Source organism: Triturus cristatus, chromosome 1_1 (assembly GCF_964204655.1).
Source record: "Triturus cristatus chromosome 1_1, aTriCri1.1, whole genome shotgun sequence".
Lineage (NCBI taxonomy): Eukaryota > Metazoa > Chordata > Amphibia > Caudata > Salamandridae > Triturus > Triturus cristatus.
In genome coordinates, this window is record NC_140579.1 from 650,832,308 (window position 1) to 650,849,713 (window position 17,406).

The window sequence follows — 17,406 nt, forward strand, 5'->3', positions numbered from 1 at the left end:
TGCTTTGTTCATCTTGCGTGGGTTGCGGTTGCCAATGCTTAGTGGATCCAATCGGGACACTAACACCGCAGCGACCCTCAGCCGACGTGGGACAGTCGCCCTCCAGAAGCTGGCCTTCCTTGAAGCCTCCCGGAGCCCGTGACTGCAGAGCCCAGCTGTACCTTCCACACCTGAAGCACCCGACATCAACGAGCTCCTTCCTGTGAGCTCCCTGGTCACTGTGCTGTGACCCAGACTCTGTCCCCTCTGCTTTCAGGTTCATCTTTGTCTTTTCTTCAACTTTAATCTTCACGACTTCATCGACACTTCCAGCTAGCAGCAGTTTGGACTCCTTTTCCATAGAAAATCAGCCCGCGACCCGACACCAGAATCGACCTATGCACCCGGCTTCCCTGGGGCAGGTAACAGTGGTACTTCGGTACTTCCGTGGTGGTGGGCTCTCCAAAGCCTTAAGTCTCAAGCCTTAACTTTGTACTGTTGTTAGAAGTGTCCTTAAACCTTAATTATTCAACCGCGACATTCTCCATAGGCTAACATTGCGATCCCGATAGCAACTTCTCGCACTGCACACGCCCCCCGTGGGTCCCCTTCCTCTTAACTGTGGGTGGATTCTTAAGGGGCCAGCGATCCTGAATGCCCTAGGCATTGCCTGTAGAATTGTCGTGGTTCTTATACCACTATTTTAGTATATGGTTTGGTCCCCCCCTGGGGCCCATTGATTTCTGTGCTATTTATTGTGTTTATAAATGCTTGTTTGAAGTGTAACTTTGCCACTAGCCACATAAAGTGACTGTGGGATTCTGTCTAGAATAAATACATATATTTTATATACATACCTGTGTGGGCTACTCTTTCATTTGGTCATTCAAGAGGTTATTATGGTAAAACAATAAGCTTAACACTCCTTCAAGACTTAGCCTGAAGGCTGCTCTCCACAGCTACCACTAGGATAGCTTTCTTTAAAGGTTGTCTTAAACCTATCATCAATAGGAGTCGAATTGGACTGGTGCAAGGTGTCCCTATAACTAGGAACAGCATATGCCAGGCCAACTTCTCACATTGGTGTGCAGCGGTTGGATTCAAGCTTGCCATTGTTTTACCAGATAACAAATTGAATTTCTAAAGTGAAAGCCACAAGGTACCAAAGGTACATATAAATTCAAGCTAGAATACAATAATTTCTACTGAACTTGGAGTTGTGTGTAGAGGGTTTAGCACACCTTGACTACAACTCAAGAGAGGGTTCAGTAGGCCACACTTAGTGTAGGTAGATACATCACTACACTAAACATGTCTTCAGGTGGCACTAAGGCTATGGAAGGACCCCAGAGGGTCCCAATAGATAAGTATGATAATTTCACCTTTGCAGAGCTCAGGGAAATGTGCACCCTTAGAAAACTGAAGACAAACAAAGGTGCCAACACAAAACGTCTCAGGGAAATCCTGCTCATAGCAGACTTTATGGAGTCCATAGGGTACAGAGAGACGGACAGAGTGGGTGGGCACCCATCAGAAGAGGACACTCCCAGAGTGGACTCTGATGATGAACAGGAAGAGGATGAAAATCCTGACCTGGAAGAAACAGACCACTCACAGCATGGAGGTGATGGCTCAAGAGGCACTCCCTCCACCCTTAAAAGGAGAGTGGTGGATCCAAGAAGGAACAGATCCCCCTCAGTGGGATCCAACCATTCTAGGAGATCCAAAGGGTCCTCTGCCTCTTCTCAGAGAAGAGAATCCTCTCATGAGAGGAAATGCAGACTGATCAAATGTGAGCAGGCTAAGCTTGAGCTTAAAAGAGAACAGTTAGCATTGGACAGGGAAACCCTGGAGCTTCAGAAAGCTTCAAAGAAGTGGGGTCTAGAGATCCCTGGTGGCAGTGATGAAACCCCTAGAGTTAGAGAGAAAGTCCCTGACAATAGGAACCTCCACAAGATTGTGCCCCCCTATCAGAATGGGGATGATATCCACAAATGGATATCTGCTCTTGAAAGGGCCTGTAGAGTACAGAGGGTCCCTGTAGAGCAGTGGGCAGCAATCCTGTGGCTCTCCTTTTCAGATAAAGGTAGAGACAAGCTCCTCTCTGTAAGAGAAGAGGATGCTGATGATTATTATATCTTGAAAGCTGCTTTAATAGATGGGTTTGGCTTAACCACTGATCAATACAGACTTAAGTTCAGAGACACCCAGAAAGCACAGAATCAAGATTGGGTAGACTTTGTGGATTGTGCAACCAAGGCACTGGAAGGTTGGTTAAATGGTAGTAAAGTTAATGATTATCAAGGATTGTATAATCTCATTATGAGGGAGCAGATTCTTAATAATTGTCAGAACCAACTTTTACACCAGCACCTGGTGGACTCTGATCTGACCTCTCCCCAAGAATTGGGAAAGAAGGCAGACAAATGGGTCAGAACCAGGATTAGGCCTAAGAACCAAGTTGGTGACCAGAAGAAGGATTCCACTAAGCCCAAAGAGAAAGGTGGGGATGATAAACAAGAAAAGTCCTCTGAAGGGCCCCAACAACCCAGTGCTGGGGGTGGGTCCCAAAATACTTCCTCTAATAACAAGAAACCATATTGCCATGTGTGTAAGAAACCTGGCCACTGGAAAACTGACTCCAGCTGTCCAAAGAATGGCAATAAAGAGAATGTTCCTCCAAAACCTGCTCCAACACCTCCTGTTGCTACTAGTAGTAACCCCCCAGGTGGTGGGAGTGCACCCAAAAACTTAGTTGGGTTCTCTTTGGGGACACCAGTGGACTCTGGCCTAGCCAGGTCCCCTGCATTAGCAACTATGGTCTGTGATGGTGGCATGGGGTTTGCCAACTTTACCATGAGTCCCAGTATTCTGGGCAGGTACAGACAAGAACCAATAATCAATGGTCAGAAGGCTGTGGCCTATAAGGACACAGGGGCCAGTGTCACCATGGTGACCAAGAGGCTAGTGCCCCTAGATCAGCTTTTACCTGGGTTTAGCTACCAGGTGACCAACATAGATGGAATCAGGACAGATCATCCCATGGCAGTGATAAATCTCAGCTGGGGAGTGGTCACTGGCCCCAAGAGAGTGGCAGTGTCCCCAAACTTGCCTGTAGATTGTCTACTGGGGAATGATCTAGAAATCTCAGCCTGGGCTGAGGTTGACCACAAGGCCCATTTGAAAATGGTAGGAATCCCTGAGAAAGTGGATGAGACCCTGAGGGCCTCACCTCCACCCCAGGAGAAAATAGAAAGAGTGAAGCCTGAAACTATGGATCACTCTACCCAAACGGAGAGCATAGGGGAAGAGGAACAGTCCTCCCCCCACCAGACTACTGGTAAGGGTCAAGTTTCTCAGGGAACTGATCCTGCCCCTTGTGAAGTAACTGCCCCAGAAGTGGACAGGCCTGACCTGCCCACCTCTCTGATGGCAGGGGATCCTTCCAAGGTGGTACCCAGTCTGGAGCAGGTATCCTGCCCCTCTCTACCCTGCCTCAGTCAGCCCAGGGCTGCAGAGGTCAGGGAGGTCAGTGGACCCTTATTGGGCCCCTGCCCAGAGGAACCCCCTCATCAACAGATTAGGGACACCCAGCAGAGTAGTTTCAGCCAGGTGAATATTCCTCTACAAACTGAGGGATCCCCCTTACCCCTAGGTATAGGCACCCCTCAAATGGATGTTGTTTAGCACAGGGAAACCTGGGGCCTAGCTGCCCCAAACCTTCCAGTGCCCTCCACTATTCCAGCCAAAGGGATCCAACCCCCAGCTGTAGGCAGCCAGAGGTTGACCCTTAGGGCCAGATATGACACAGTCATGGGCAGAAAGGCTTCCATATTTATTTATTTATTTATTTTTATCATTTATTAAGCGCGAACAAATGCCCACAGGCGTCTCGGCGCTGTACTGTTATTACTCTCCCGGTGATCTTATGAGTTGTTAGAGGTTAAATAACCAGGTCTTCAATTTTTTCCTAAAGGACATTAGGTTTGAGCAAGATCTTATGGTTTGCGGGAGTGTATTCCATAGTCTTGGGGCGACTACTAGGAAGCGCCTGTCTCCCCAGTTGACTAGCCTGGTCCGTGGCACTACAAGATCATGTAGTTTTGCTGATCGTAGTGTTCGAGTGGGGACATATGGAACCAGATGTTCACACAGGAATTGAGGCGCTTGAAGGTGCAGTGCCTTGTAGACAATGCATAAAGTTTTGAATTTTATTCTGTTCCTAACAGGAAGCCAGTGGAGAGTCCTCAAGGTCTCAGCCACTGGCGCAAATTTAGGAATATCAAGAAGGAGTCTGGCTGCTGCATTTTGGATTGTCTGCATTTTCTTGATAATCCTGACTTGCGCATTCCCAAACAAGCCATTGCAGTAATCCAATGCTGACAAAACCAAGGCGCTGATCAATGTTTTTCCCACGTTTTTTGGAAGGAAAGGGAGAATCTTCCTAACCAGCCGTAATTTATGGAATGCCGTAGAGGCCGTTTGATTGGCGTGGGCCATGAAATTTAGATTGTCATCAAAGATGACTCCTAAATTTCTCACCTTCGTGACCGGCTTAGGTACCGCTCCGAAGGAGGAAGGCCACCAGGTTGGGGACCAGCTAGGATTGAGGTGGCCAAAGGTGACCACCTCGGTTTTATCAGAATTAAGTTTCAAACTGTTTGCTGACATCCAGTTACCTATGGCCAGCATACCTGTTCTGAAACGCTCCGCCACTGCTTCCCCATCATTTCTGACAGCCAGTATCAGCTGTGTATCATCTGCATATGAGGTAAGGTTCATCCCATGCGCTTTGATGGTGTTTGCGAGGTCCGACACATATATGTTAAATAGCGTCGGACTGAGGGATGAACCTTGAGGTACCCCACATGGCAGCGATAGCTCAGCGGATTCAAACTGGCCCAGTATGACAGACTGGGATCTCTCTGCCAGAAAAGACGCCAATAGATTTTTTGCTAGGCCTTGCACGCCCATTTTTTCGACACGGTTGACTAAGATCTTATGGTCAACCGTGTCGAAGGCGGCCGATAAATCTAGAAGTACCAGGAGCGCTGTACCGCCTTGGTCTCTGATTAATCGGATGTCATCCGCCGCTTTGATGAGCGCAGTTTCTGTTCCATGAAACTTGCGGAATCCAAATTGTGATTCGTCGAGCAGATGATATTGCTCGATGAATTCCGCGAGTTGGATATTCATGGCTTTTTCGATTATTTTAGCCAGAAAGGGTAAGTTTGCAATAGGCCTATAATTTTTTAGTTCTGTTTTATCTAAGCCAGGTTTTTTCAGGAGGGGTTTGAGTAAGGTCTTTTTTAATTGATTTGGAAAGATGCCAGTGCAAAACATGACGTTACATATTCGTGTGATGACTGGAGTAACAGTGTCCATTAGTGAACGAAGGGTATTCAGAGGACAGGGGTCTAGAGCTGATCCAGATTTAATAGTGTTAATGATGTGTTGAATTTGATCCTCTGTAACTTCTGCGAAGCGGGAAAAATTGTTGCTTGAGGATGATCTGTTTGTTTTATCTGGGTCCTGTTTATCACCTAGGCTGAACGCAGAAAATATGTCGTTCACCTTGGTGAAGAAAAATGATGCCAGTGAATCACAGACATCTTGTGAGCAAGGGGGATTAAGATCTGGGGCACATCCCGCTAAATGTTTAGTTATTTCGAAAAGTTTTTTATTGGAGTTTTTTGCGCTTTCGATTTGTTCGGTATAATACTTCTTTTTTGTCTCTATAATTGAGAGTTTATATTGGGTTAGCAATTCCTTATACACTTCCCTACTTTCATTATCGTACTTTTTCCTCCAGTTCCTCTCTTTATTTCGGCACTGCTGCTTCAGTTTCTTCAGCTCCTCAGTGTACCATGGTGCTGAGGGGGAGCTTCTGTTCCTGGACATTGTTTTAACTGGTACCAGTTTATTAGCAGCCTGGCCCACCCATGTGTAGTATTGCTCAATGGCAGTATCCGGGTCGGTGGCCCATATGGGTATTGAATTGTGCAACTCCTCCTTAAAACAGGGAATGTTAATGTCTTTCCAGACCTTGAACAATTCTCGCTTGGGGGGGTTTGTTATAGCGGTAGGTGTTTTATTAATTTGTATTGTAGCCAATACCAAATGATGGTCAGACCAGGTCATTGGCAGGACGTCGGTCACTAAGATATTATCTAGATTGGAGAAAATACCATCTAAGGTATGGCCTGCAATGTGAGTAGGTGCTTTTACCAACTGCGACAGACCAAAGACTTCCATTTCAGATTGCAGCGATATGGTATCCTTGTCTTCACTACAATCCAAATGGAAATTAAAGTCACCTAACAGTGTTATAGATTTGTCCGTGACTGAAGTTTCTAAAATGGTGAGGATTTCTGTAAGGAAATCCGACCGGGCTTCAGGTCTTCTATATAGCAGTACACCTTTGAAGTTATACGAGGGAGATAAATAGATGTCGAATTGAAGTGCCTCGCATGTCACGGAAGGAATTGGAGTAGTACGGATTTTAAAGGAGTCACGGGCAATTATAGCAATTCCCCCACCTCTTTTACCAATTCTATCTAGTCTGTGACATTTAAAACCTTGAAGAACGGCTATCACGAGGTCTGGGTCGGAGGCTTTATCCAGCCAAGTCTCCGTCAGGAACATTATATCTATGTTCCTGTCAGTGAGGACATCTGCTATTTCTTGCCTATGCTTGGCTAGAGAGCGCACATTGATAAGGGCAATAGTAGACATTTGTTTCATATGCTTAAAAGTATCATCCCCTACCCGTTTATCTAGTAGAGGGATGGACGTTAAACAATGTGTACAGTTCAGTACTGTTTTAGAAGGTATAGAGTCAAGACTATGCCGTGTGCATTTCTCCGATGTTTGTGGGCAGAGGTCTATCAGTGCGGAACGCGGGTATGATGTGATGCATGCGGGGGCAGTCCGGCCAGGGGGGATGGCCCTAGGCCCGGGTCCGGCGCGGACGGGCGCAGACGGGCTTGCCTTTGGCGCGCCTTCGGCGCGCCCGCTGCGCCCGCCCGCTGCGCGGACGGAAAGACCCCATATTTTTATACTGTGTTGAGGAGGGTGGGAGGCGTCCTGCCACTGGACCGCCAACCCTTTCTCCCTCCAAGATGGCGCCTATGCCCCGCGTCGTCAGCCCCTGATCGGCCACGGCGAGAGGAAAAGGTGAGTGAAACGCGCCTCAGTGCTAAACAAAGCTTGTTGTCACTGAGCGCGTAAATGTACAATTAAAAACCACCAGTTTAAAATATGTACAATAGTTAAAAAAGACTCGCCAGAAATGCAACAGGGATAGAATAGAGCCCCCGGCTTCCGCCTCAGGGGAGAGTATCTAGTACACAGAGCGGTGGACACTCACAACTTAAGTATCCGGGAGGGTGGGAGGCGTCCTGCCACTGGACCGCCAACCCTTTCTCCCTCCAAGATGGCGCCTATGCCCCGCGTCGTCAACCCCTGATCGGCCACGGCGAGAGGAAAAGGTGAGTGAAACGCGCCTCAGTGCTAAACAAAGCTTGTTGTCACTGAGCGCGTAAATGTACAATTAAAAACCACCAGTTTAAAATATGTACAATAGTTAAAAAAGACTCGCCAGAAATGCAACAGGGATAGAATAGAGCCCCCGGCTTCCGCCTCAGGGGAGAGTATCTAGTACACAGAGCGGTGGACACTCACAACTTAAGTATCCGGGAGGGTGGGAGGCGTCCTGCCACTGGACCGCCAACCCTTTCTCCCTCCAAGATGGCGCCTATGCCCCGCGTCGTCAGCCCCTGATCGGCCACGGCGAGAGGAAAAGGTGAGTGAAACGCGCCTCAGTGCTAAACAAAGCTTGTTGTCACTGAGCGCGTAAATGTACAATTAAAAACCACCAGTTTAAAATATGTACAATAGTTAAAAAAGACTCGCCAGAAATGCAACAGGGATAGAATAGAGCCCCCGGCTTCCGCCTCAGGGGAGAGTATCTAGTGGCCAGTGATCTGAGGAGGTTGAGACCAACCCAAGTAGGGTCTCACTTCCAGACTCAGACACCCCACCAGCCCACCTCTGACCCAAAAACCAATACAGGTAATTTCCCTAGACTTTGGAGAAACTCTAGAACCCCTTGGGGTAGGATTTCCCAAGTGGACCATGACACAGGGAGCAACCATGTTAGTACAGGTTCTTCCTTATATGGCCACTCAGGAAATAAAGGCTTATCTGGACAAGGTTTGCCTTATCTCCTTTCGTTTGGGGGGGGGGGTTATGAAGGAGAGTGGAATCTGACTAATGGTTGCCCCCAACTTTTTGCCTGGTATTTAAGTGGTTTTTGACTAGTCTGGCTGGGATCCTGCTATTCAGGACCCCAGCCTATCTGCTTTCTCCCTAAAACTGTTGTGAGTACTCTAGGTACAAACATAATTGGATGCTGGGCATGCCCTACCAGTCCCTTGTAGATGGTACCCTAGGTACCCAGGGCATGGGTCCCCCAGTAGGCCTACCAGGGCTGCAGCACTTATTGTGCCACCCTGGGACAGCCACCCAAACTGACACCGCCAGGCCACTACTGTAGCCTGGGTAAGGTGGTGCTTGCACCCCTTACAGGGATGTAGGTACCCTATGTCCCATACCATACAACACATATACTCTCATAGGTCACCCCTATGGCAGGCCCTGGTAATCCTACAGGGCTGGGTGCTGAGGTATGTGTGAGGGGGGACCCCTACGTGAGTAGGGCCTCTCTGCAACCTTCGTAAAATCGTTACTGGGTTGTTTGTAGTGTAGCCATACCATATACTCTTAACCGCATTATAAGTTATTGCGTCATCGCTGTAACTTAGGAATGGCTACACAGAACCATATCGTGTTTGGTGTCAAACATGAAGGAATCGTACCCCCAGTCCAGCCATGGGCATGGGGGCACGATTCCCCCTTGCTAGGAGGGTGATATGGGAAAAGCGGTAGAATTTGGACACCAATTTAAAAGTGCACATGTACCACAAAATGGCTACTGTTCGCCACCTACACGACTCTGGCTGGCTGTTGCTGGGGAAAACCCCAGCCTCGCCATCTGGACAATAGGGCTCCTGTGGCAGGAAGGTGTCAGCACCTCCCCAGACAGGATATGTGGATTGGAACAGGGTGGGTGCACCAAATGTCCTTTCAGAGTTGCACGTAGGCAGCTGCAGAGCCCCAATTCTGCATACACCGCCTGGAACCGGTTCAGGGGCGTCCTGCCCCTCGCCCAGGCGGGAAACACACAAAGGGGAGTGGGTGTAGCCACCCTTTCCCGCCTCTACTCTGATTGGTAGGCTCTCTCTTGGACCATCCCCTAATCTTGGGGATATATGGGAATAACTTTGCCCTAGAGCCTTAGATTCGTACAGGACTTCACAGAACTGACCTTCGACGAGCTGCTGCCCAGCTGACTGAAGAAATCTCCCTTGGGATAAAGGAGTTATCCCCCTGCTTGGCAGGCACCTAAAAGACTACAAGATACCCGGTTGGAACTTCGTTCCTCTCACGACCTTCGACGCCTTCCAGCAACCTCGAGGTGGGTCTCCAGTGCATCCCAGCGTCCTGTGAGTGTGCCCAGCAAGTCTGAGCACCCTGGACCACGTGGGTGTCGAGATCCCCGCATACCCCGAGACACCGGCCACCTCTTGTCCAGCACACGACCCCGACCAGTGGGGACGTTGTGCTTTGGCCCATTCTTGAGCCAACCTTCAAGCAGCATTTGTGCCGACCATCAGCTCCCTGGCCCGCTCCGGTGGCCCGTGGGAGCCCTTTTACGCACTCCATTTTGCTGCCTTCCGCGGTCCCTTGTCTCTCGACTTGTGGGCCCTGACGGAGGACAATCTTCTTTTCTAAGAGTTCCCCTGGTTGCTCCAGGCCTGCTCTACGCTCCCTGCAAAGGAGAGCACCCTCAGACCACGTGGGTCTGCACCAGCAGCTGCTTTGTTCATCTTGCGTGGGTTGCGGTTGCCAATGCTTAGTGGATCCAATCGGGACACTAACACCGCAGCGACCCTCAGCCGACGTGGGACAGTCGCCCTCCAGAAGCTGGCCTTCCTTGAAGCCTCCCGGAGCCCGTGACTGCAGAGCCCAGCTGTACCTTCCACACCTGAAGCACCCGACATCCACGAGCTCCTTCCTGTGAGCTCCCTGGTCACTGTGCTGTGACCCAGACTCTGTCCCCTCTGCTTTCAGGTTCATCTTTGTCTTTTCTTCAACTTTAATCTTCACGACTTCATCGACACTTCCAGCTAGCAGCAGTTTGGACTCCTTTTCCATAGAAAATCAGCCCGCGACCCGACACCAGAATCGACCTATGCACCCGGCTTCCCTGGGGCAGGTAACAGTGGTACTTCGGTACTTCCGTGGTGGTGGGCTCTCCAAAGCCTTAAGTCTCAAGCCTTAACTTTGTACTGTTGTTAGAAGTGTCCTTAAACCTTAATTATTCAACCGCGACATTCTCCATAGGCTAACATTGCGATCCCGATAGCAACTTCTCGCACTGCACACGCCTCCCGTGGGTCCCCTTCCTCTTAACTGTGGGTGGATTCTTAAGGGGCCAGCGATCCTGAATGCCCTAGGCATTGCCTGTAGAATTGTCGTGGTTCTTATACCACTATTTTAGTATATGGTTTGGTCCCCCCCTGGGGCCCATTGATTTCTGTGCTATTTATTGTGTTTATAAATGCTTGTTTGAAGTGTAACTTTGCCACTAGCCACATAAAGTGACTGTGGGATTCTGTCTAGAATAAATACATATATTTTATATATATACCTGTGTGGGCTACTCTTTCATTTGGTCATTCAAGAGGTTATTATGGTAAAACAATAAGCTTAACACTCCTTCAAGACTTAGCCTGAAGGCTGCTCTCCACAGCTACCACTAGGATAGCTTTCTTTAAAGGTTGTCTTAAACCTATCATCAATAGGAGTCGAATTGGACTGGTGCAAGGTGTCCCTATAACTAGGAACAGCATATGCCAGGCCAACTTCTCACAGGTGGAATTCAAGGATGGACTCTGAAAGTGTAGAACCTGAAAGCAGAGGGAACAGAGTATATGCCACTCTGAGGTGCCAGCGAGGCACGAAGACACAAAGCCCATCGGTGTCTGGAGGTTCTGAAGATGTGACGGTGACTATGTTGCTGCAGCTGTTAAGACAACGCGACGCTGAGGAAGACAAAGAGGCCGTACACGAGCTGCCCATGTCGAATGTCGGTGACTAGGTGGTCGGTGTCTGGCGGGAGCACCAATAAGCCTTGGTAGCTGCAACGGACGTGGATAATGAAGAAGGTGCAACTTTGGGATCAATACATTCCAAGGGATTCACCAACAGCAGGAGTGTCAGAGCAAGCCCAGAGCAAGCAGAGGAGCCCACGGAAGCAGTAGAAGACCCTCAGAAGGACCCACAGGCCAAAGGCACAGGAGTCGCAAGAGGACCTCGAGCAGCTCACCAAGGATGAAGGCCCACAGTGCAGAGGAGGCAGTGAGGAAGCTGATCTTGGAGGGAAGAGATGCTGGAGGCTGGAGCTGTAGCCCGGAGATCTCTGGAGTGCACAGCCAACAAGCGTTGGCAATGGCAAGTCAACACGGTGCACAGGCGTTCGGTCCCTGTGGGTCCAACCCGATACTGGCCTCAAAAGTGTAGAGAGAACAGGTCAGTCCTCGAGGGAGTTGCAGAACCACCACCTGTGTTGCTGGGCTCCCTGACCAGGCTCAAACTGGAGTATGCAAGGAGGGCACAATGTGCCCTCCAAAGCAGCTTGGTGGCGCTGGCAAGAGCCCCCAACTCAGCTCAACACACTAAATCCTGTCTGGGAGGTGTCACACCTCCATGTGACAGGAAACCTATTGATCTACCTCCCCCTGCTTGAGCTTGGCTCAGCAGCAGGAGGGCAGAATTGTGTCTGTGGTCAGCAGCAGCACTATCTTGCTGGCAGACCCTGAAAGGCTGTTACCGGGAGTTTGGGGCTGCGGGATTCACAGTACATGGGATCATACTTCCAAATACTGGAAACGGTGCTGGGGTATGATTCCAACATGTTTGCTACTAAACATGACCTGGTTCGGTGCAGCCACTATATAGTTAGACATCTCGTAATGACTGTAGTCCACTATATGTATTTAATTGGCTAACCACACTTACAAAGCTTGGCGAATCGAATCCGGGTTTGTAGGGGTGTCGTGCTCATGCAGGGGCATCCTCACACTTATAACCAAGCACCTTGCTATCAGGACTGAAGAGCCTGCCATAGGGGCGACTTATAGGTTTTAAGTGAAGTGACCTCAGATATAAGGAAATGTATATCTCACATGAGAGGTGCAAGCTCCAACTCACACAGGCTGCAATGGCAGGTCTGTAGACACAGTTTAAGTGGCCTCCCGTGGGTGGCACAATACATGCTGCAGTCCATGGGAGACTCCTAGTGTACCTATGCCCTGGGTATTTTAGTACCATATACTAGGGACTTACAAGAGTACACCAGTAGCCAATTATGGAGGTACAAAAGTACTTATCGTGGTCAATTTAGGGGAGAAAGCACAGTTGTTATGGTCCTGATAAGCAGGATCCCAGCAGACTAGGTCAAAAACACACTAACACCAGGCAAAAAGTGGAGCTAACCATGCTGGAATGATCCTACCTTTCTACAAACAGCCATTCCTTCATGGAAATCATGCTCACCCTGCATGCCTTGCCTAACCAATTGGGCTCACCTCCACAGTCTCCTGCCAACCCCGCCCCCCACCTTTATTTCTTTTAATTTCTGTTTTACACAGGATGTCCCACTTTTGTCAGCTGATTAGACCCCTACACCCAGTTGTAGGTTGAAATGCCGTTGACAGTGTAAATCAGACAAACTTGTCTATTTCCTGCAAATTATTGACATTATTAATCATTTGGAGTAGTTGTATATTGCCCAAACAACAACTTTCTTCTTTATATATTTTTGTGCTCGTTATTTTTGTTGTGTTTCTTTGCACTTGCAACACAGTGGATGGGTGTTCATGCACTCTAGACCTACCAACAATGTCAATAGGGGGGATCAAGGTTGACTATGGATTACATTCAAGTTACAATATTCACTTCAGTTTGTATGTTTCCATTATGATTATTAATACTATTATTTTCTGATCATTTTATTTGTGTGACTTGTCTGTGAGAAGTGTTTTTTCACAAATTCCCACTTTTTATCTTCTTATATATTACATTCTCAATTGAATATACTATGCAAGTTGTATGGTTACCTATGAGAACCACTATAGCACTAAAGAATTATATACCCAGGTTCTTGTAGCTTTAATCCCCCTCGAAGCTACTGAGGCAGGTCGCTGAAAAACACGACTGGGAGCTTGAGTATTTGCTTAAGGTGGAATGGGGAGACCACCTTAGGTACGAATTTAGGATTGGTTCTAAGAACCGCCCTGTCACTGTGGTCCTGGAAAAAAGGTTCCTGCAGCATAAGGGCTGTAGTTCACTGATACATCTAAGAGACATTATAGCTACAAAGAAGGCACCCTTCCAAGAAAGGAACTGCAGTGTTCACAGATTTAGTGGCTCCAAATGTGGCTTCATAAGTCTGGTGAGAACAATATTGAAATTGCAAACTGGGGCTGGAAGTATTTCTTGGTGGAATGACACTTTTAAGACCTTCAATAAATGCCTTGATAATAGGGATTTTGAGGAGTATTCCCTGTATTGCATGCATGCAGCAACAGTGGAAATGTGTAGCCGAGTTGATCTGTAAGCTAACCCTGACTTTTGTAAATGTAGGAGGTAACAAATAATGTCTTGTACCATAAGCATAAGAAGGTTTATGTGGTTTGGAGTACAACAGTGTACAAAACACTTCCACTTAGCAGCATAGCAGGTGTGTGTAGCATCTATGGGCTTCCCTGAGTATGTCCGTGCTGAGTATGTCCGTGCAGTCTTGCAGTTACCCAAGATAGCCAAACTCTAGGACATCAGAAGCTAAGTCGCCAGGCTGAGATGCAAAGGTGTTCTGGGTTTTTGACTTTGCTATGGTTTTGTGCAAGAAGGTCCGGCCTGTTGGGGAGCTTCTCGTGAGGGACGATGCACATCTCCAGCAGATGTGTGTACCATGGTTGACTGGCTCATGTTGGATCCGCCAGGATGGAGGTGAGAGATGTTTACCTAAGCTTTCTGATCACATATGGCATCAGTGGAGAAGAGGAAAATCATATGCAAACATCCCTGACCAGTTCATCCACAGAGCATTTGAATGGGGGTGTGGGAACCTAGCTGCGAAGTTTGGACATTTTCTGTTTTCGTATGTAGCGAAATGGTCAATATTTGGGGTGTTCCAAGTCTGAAAGTAAGGGAGTAGGACTTGTGGGTGGAGTTCCATTTGTGGACTTATTGCTGCATCCTGCTGAGAAGGTCTGCAAAGTCGTTGTCCACACCCTTAAGATTCTCTGCTAACCGGTGTACTTGGTGATGGATAGCCCAGGAACAGATTTGCTATGATAGGACTGACAGCTGAGGGAATTGCATGCCACCTTGTTTTTGTGGGTAAAACATGGCTGTCATGTGCGCAGAAGACCACCTTGCCTCAAATCTGTTGGAGAAAGGCTTTGAGAGTTAGATGAATAGCTAACAGTTCCAAGTGGTTGAGCGGGAGATCTCACTGATGAGGAGGTCATAGACCCTGGTCTGCCATGTCTTTGAGATGCGCTAGAGATGCCTCTGTGGTGATGGTCACCAGCGGATCTGAAGGGCCTACCTCGCAACAGATTGAGCTGTTCCACCACCACAGAGAGCGATGGTTCCTGGCCCCTATCAACACTAGATCTCCCAAATGACCCTCTGTGACCACTGGCCTGACAGCCACTCTTCAAGTATGTGCATATGGAGTTTTGTATTGGGCACGATAGGAGTGCTTAAGGCCACAACTCCCAAAAGGTATATTAAAGTGCACACTAGAGTCGGATTAAGTGGATGAAAAAGACGCAGAAGCTGCTGAAATGCCTCTATTCTTTGGGCACTGGGGTTCTGTGTTTATAACTTACCCTAGGAAAGGGTGAATTAAGAGTAGCTCCAAGTATGTCTTGATGACATTCATTATAAATCCTAGGCTGTGGAGGCAGGCAATTGCAGCCACGGTGTGGCAGTACTGTCTACTTGTGCTCTTTATCAGCCAGTCTAGTTTCTCCAATTCTGAGGTGGGTGGATGCCACTGCTAAACACTTGGTGAAGACCCTTGGGACCGTGGCGACTCTAAAGGGTAGCACTTTGAATTAGTAGAGATGTCCACCTACTTTGAAGCCCAGCTATAGCAGATGAGCTGGAAAAATCGGGATGTGAAAGTAGGAGTCCTTCTGATCAAGTGTAGCTGTAAAATCGCCTTGCTGTGGCAGAGGGATAACATCCTAAAGGGTGACCATATGAAAATGTTCTGACAGGATGTACCAGTTGAGAGGTGGGAGATCAAGGACTGGTCTGAGAGAGCCGTCCTTTTCTAGGGATAAGGAAGTATAACAAATAGATGCCTTTGTCCCGATGTTGATGGTGCACTGGCTCTATGGATCCCTTAAGTATGCCTGAACCCCCTCTTATAACAATGAGAGATGCTCTGGACTGATGGTGTGGGCTTGGGGTGAGATGTTTTTTGGGGATGAAATGAGCCCAAGGCAGTAGCCGTACTTGATGATGGATAGAACCCATTGATCTGTGGTGTTCTCCTCCTAACAGGGAAGAAACCCTTGAGGTCTCCCACCAACAGGTGGCACGAAGCAAGTCAACTTTTAGACGTAGAGGCTCACCTACATAAAGCACCTCTGCCCTGGCATGTGGAGCTGTTCCCTCTAGAAGAGCCTCATGTATAGCCTCTGCCGCCCTGTTAATGTCAACCCTCTAGCTGCCGCTGATAGGACTGGGTTGGCTCTGGGGAAGTAGCTTTGGACCCATGCCTGCTGCCTTCGAAAGGAGCCCCTGCTGTAAGAAATCTGGAGGGCACCTATATCTCTTGGATGTTTCGATGTGCTTTTTCATTTCCTTTCCTTCTTCCTTTCGAAAAAAAGTTTGTGAAAGATTCTCTAAAGTAACCTTTCCTATTTGGTTACTAAGGGCCTGATTTAAATGTTGGCGGGACCGTAACGGAGTGGGCTTCCCGCCCGTCAACCTGGCAGTCCACGTGCCTGATTTATATTAGGTGGCAATGGGAGAAAAGACTGTTGCGGTCCTGCAGACTCTGCCAAGACTTTGCTCCCCGCTCCTACGGCAGGATGGGCTGCAGCAGGGGGTGGTGGGACTAAAGCCAGGAATCCCGCCCTCCAGATTTGGATGTTGGGAAGGGAATTACGGCAGGAATCCCTCCTACTTCAGATCAGCAGAATGGTAAGAAAAGGGGTGTACACTTTTCTCGGGATACAGGCTGCAATATCATCCTCTTCTCCTTTGCCCAGGCCCCCCCCCCTTACCAGCTGGACCTTCACTGCAATGGACCGGCAACCCGTTTTGACGGACCCGAAGGTAGGTGTTCACGGTGTGTGCATGAATACATTGCATGGTGTGTATGTTGGTGGGGTGCAATGCAGAATGTATACAACATGCCCACTACACATAGCCTACATACACATATGTACACATACACAACATATCTGTGTTTTCCGTAAAAAAAAATTATCCCACTTATCTATCTTCCCACCACCACGGTGGCCCCCCCATCAGTGCTCTACCGACAGGACACTGCCAGCCCAACGAGAACATCCAAATTTATTCAGCCGGACCCTGCCGTCCAGTAATTCACCAGCACATAAGACCGCCGCGATCTTCTGTGTATCAAATATGCATCTAAATATAGCAGGCGGACGACTGTCGGTTTGACGAAGTACTTGAGCCGGCCACCATGGAGAGACAGCGGTAAGACAACCAAAATCTAAATCAGTACCTAAGTTTATGTAATTGGCTTCTTTTCAAATGAAAACTAAATTATAATTTTGTCATTTTAGTCTTTTTCTAGGCTGCAAAAAAACTGTACTTGTGTGTGTGTGTATATATATATATATATACACACACACACACACACACACACACACACACACACACATACATATGCACAAGTGCTGCATATTTCCGCTCATGGGGAGAACCACACAGTGCTTATGACTATTGATGAGAATCACCTCGAAGAGAATTATGTTCGCTTTTGAACCAAAACAGGTAAACAGGTATTTTTTTAAGAATGTAGTGTATCTAGACATTGCTAACCCATTACTGTCATAAACAGGCATCTACCTTTATCAAAAACAGTTTTAAGTTTGTAAATTTATATAGCACAGCTTATCACCCGTGAGGGTATCCAGGCACTGTGCATGGGCATCAGGAGAATAGGTGATTTGCCCAGAATCACAGGATGGTGCACTGATGCTGAGACTCGAACATGGATCCCCAGCTCCTAAGTCAGCAGCT

At 48.1% G+C, this 17,406-nt stretch overlaps 1 protein-coding gene across 5 annotated transcripts in view; it reads right to left on the reverse strand.

Annotated features, from left to right (window-relative positions):
* The window catches only part of MEIOC (meiosis specific with coiled-coil domain), a 1,471,177-nt gene that overhangs the window by 158,606 nt on the left and 1,295,165 nt on the right, over positions 1–17,406 (reverse strand). The gene's annotated exons all lie outside the window — the stretch shown is intronic.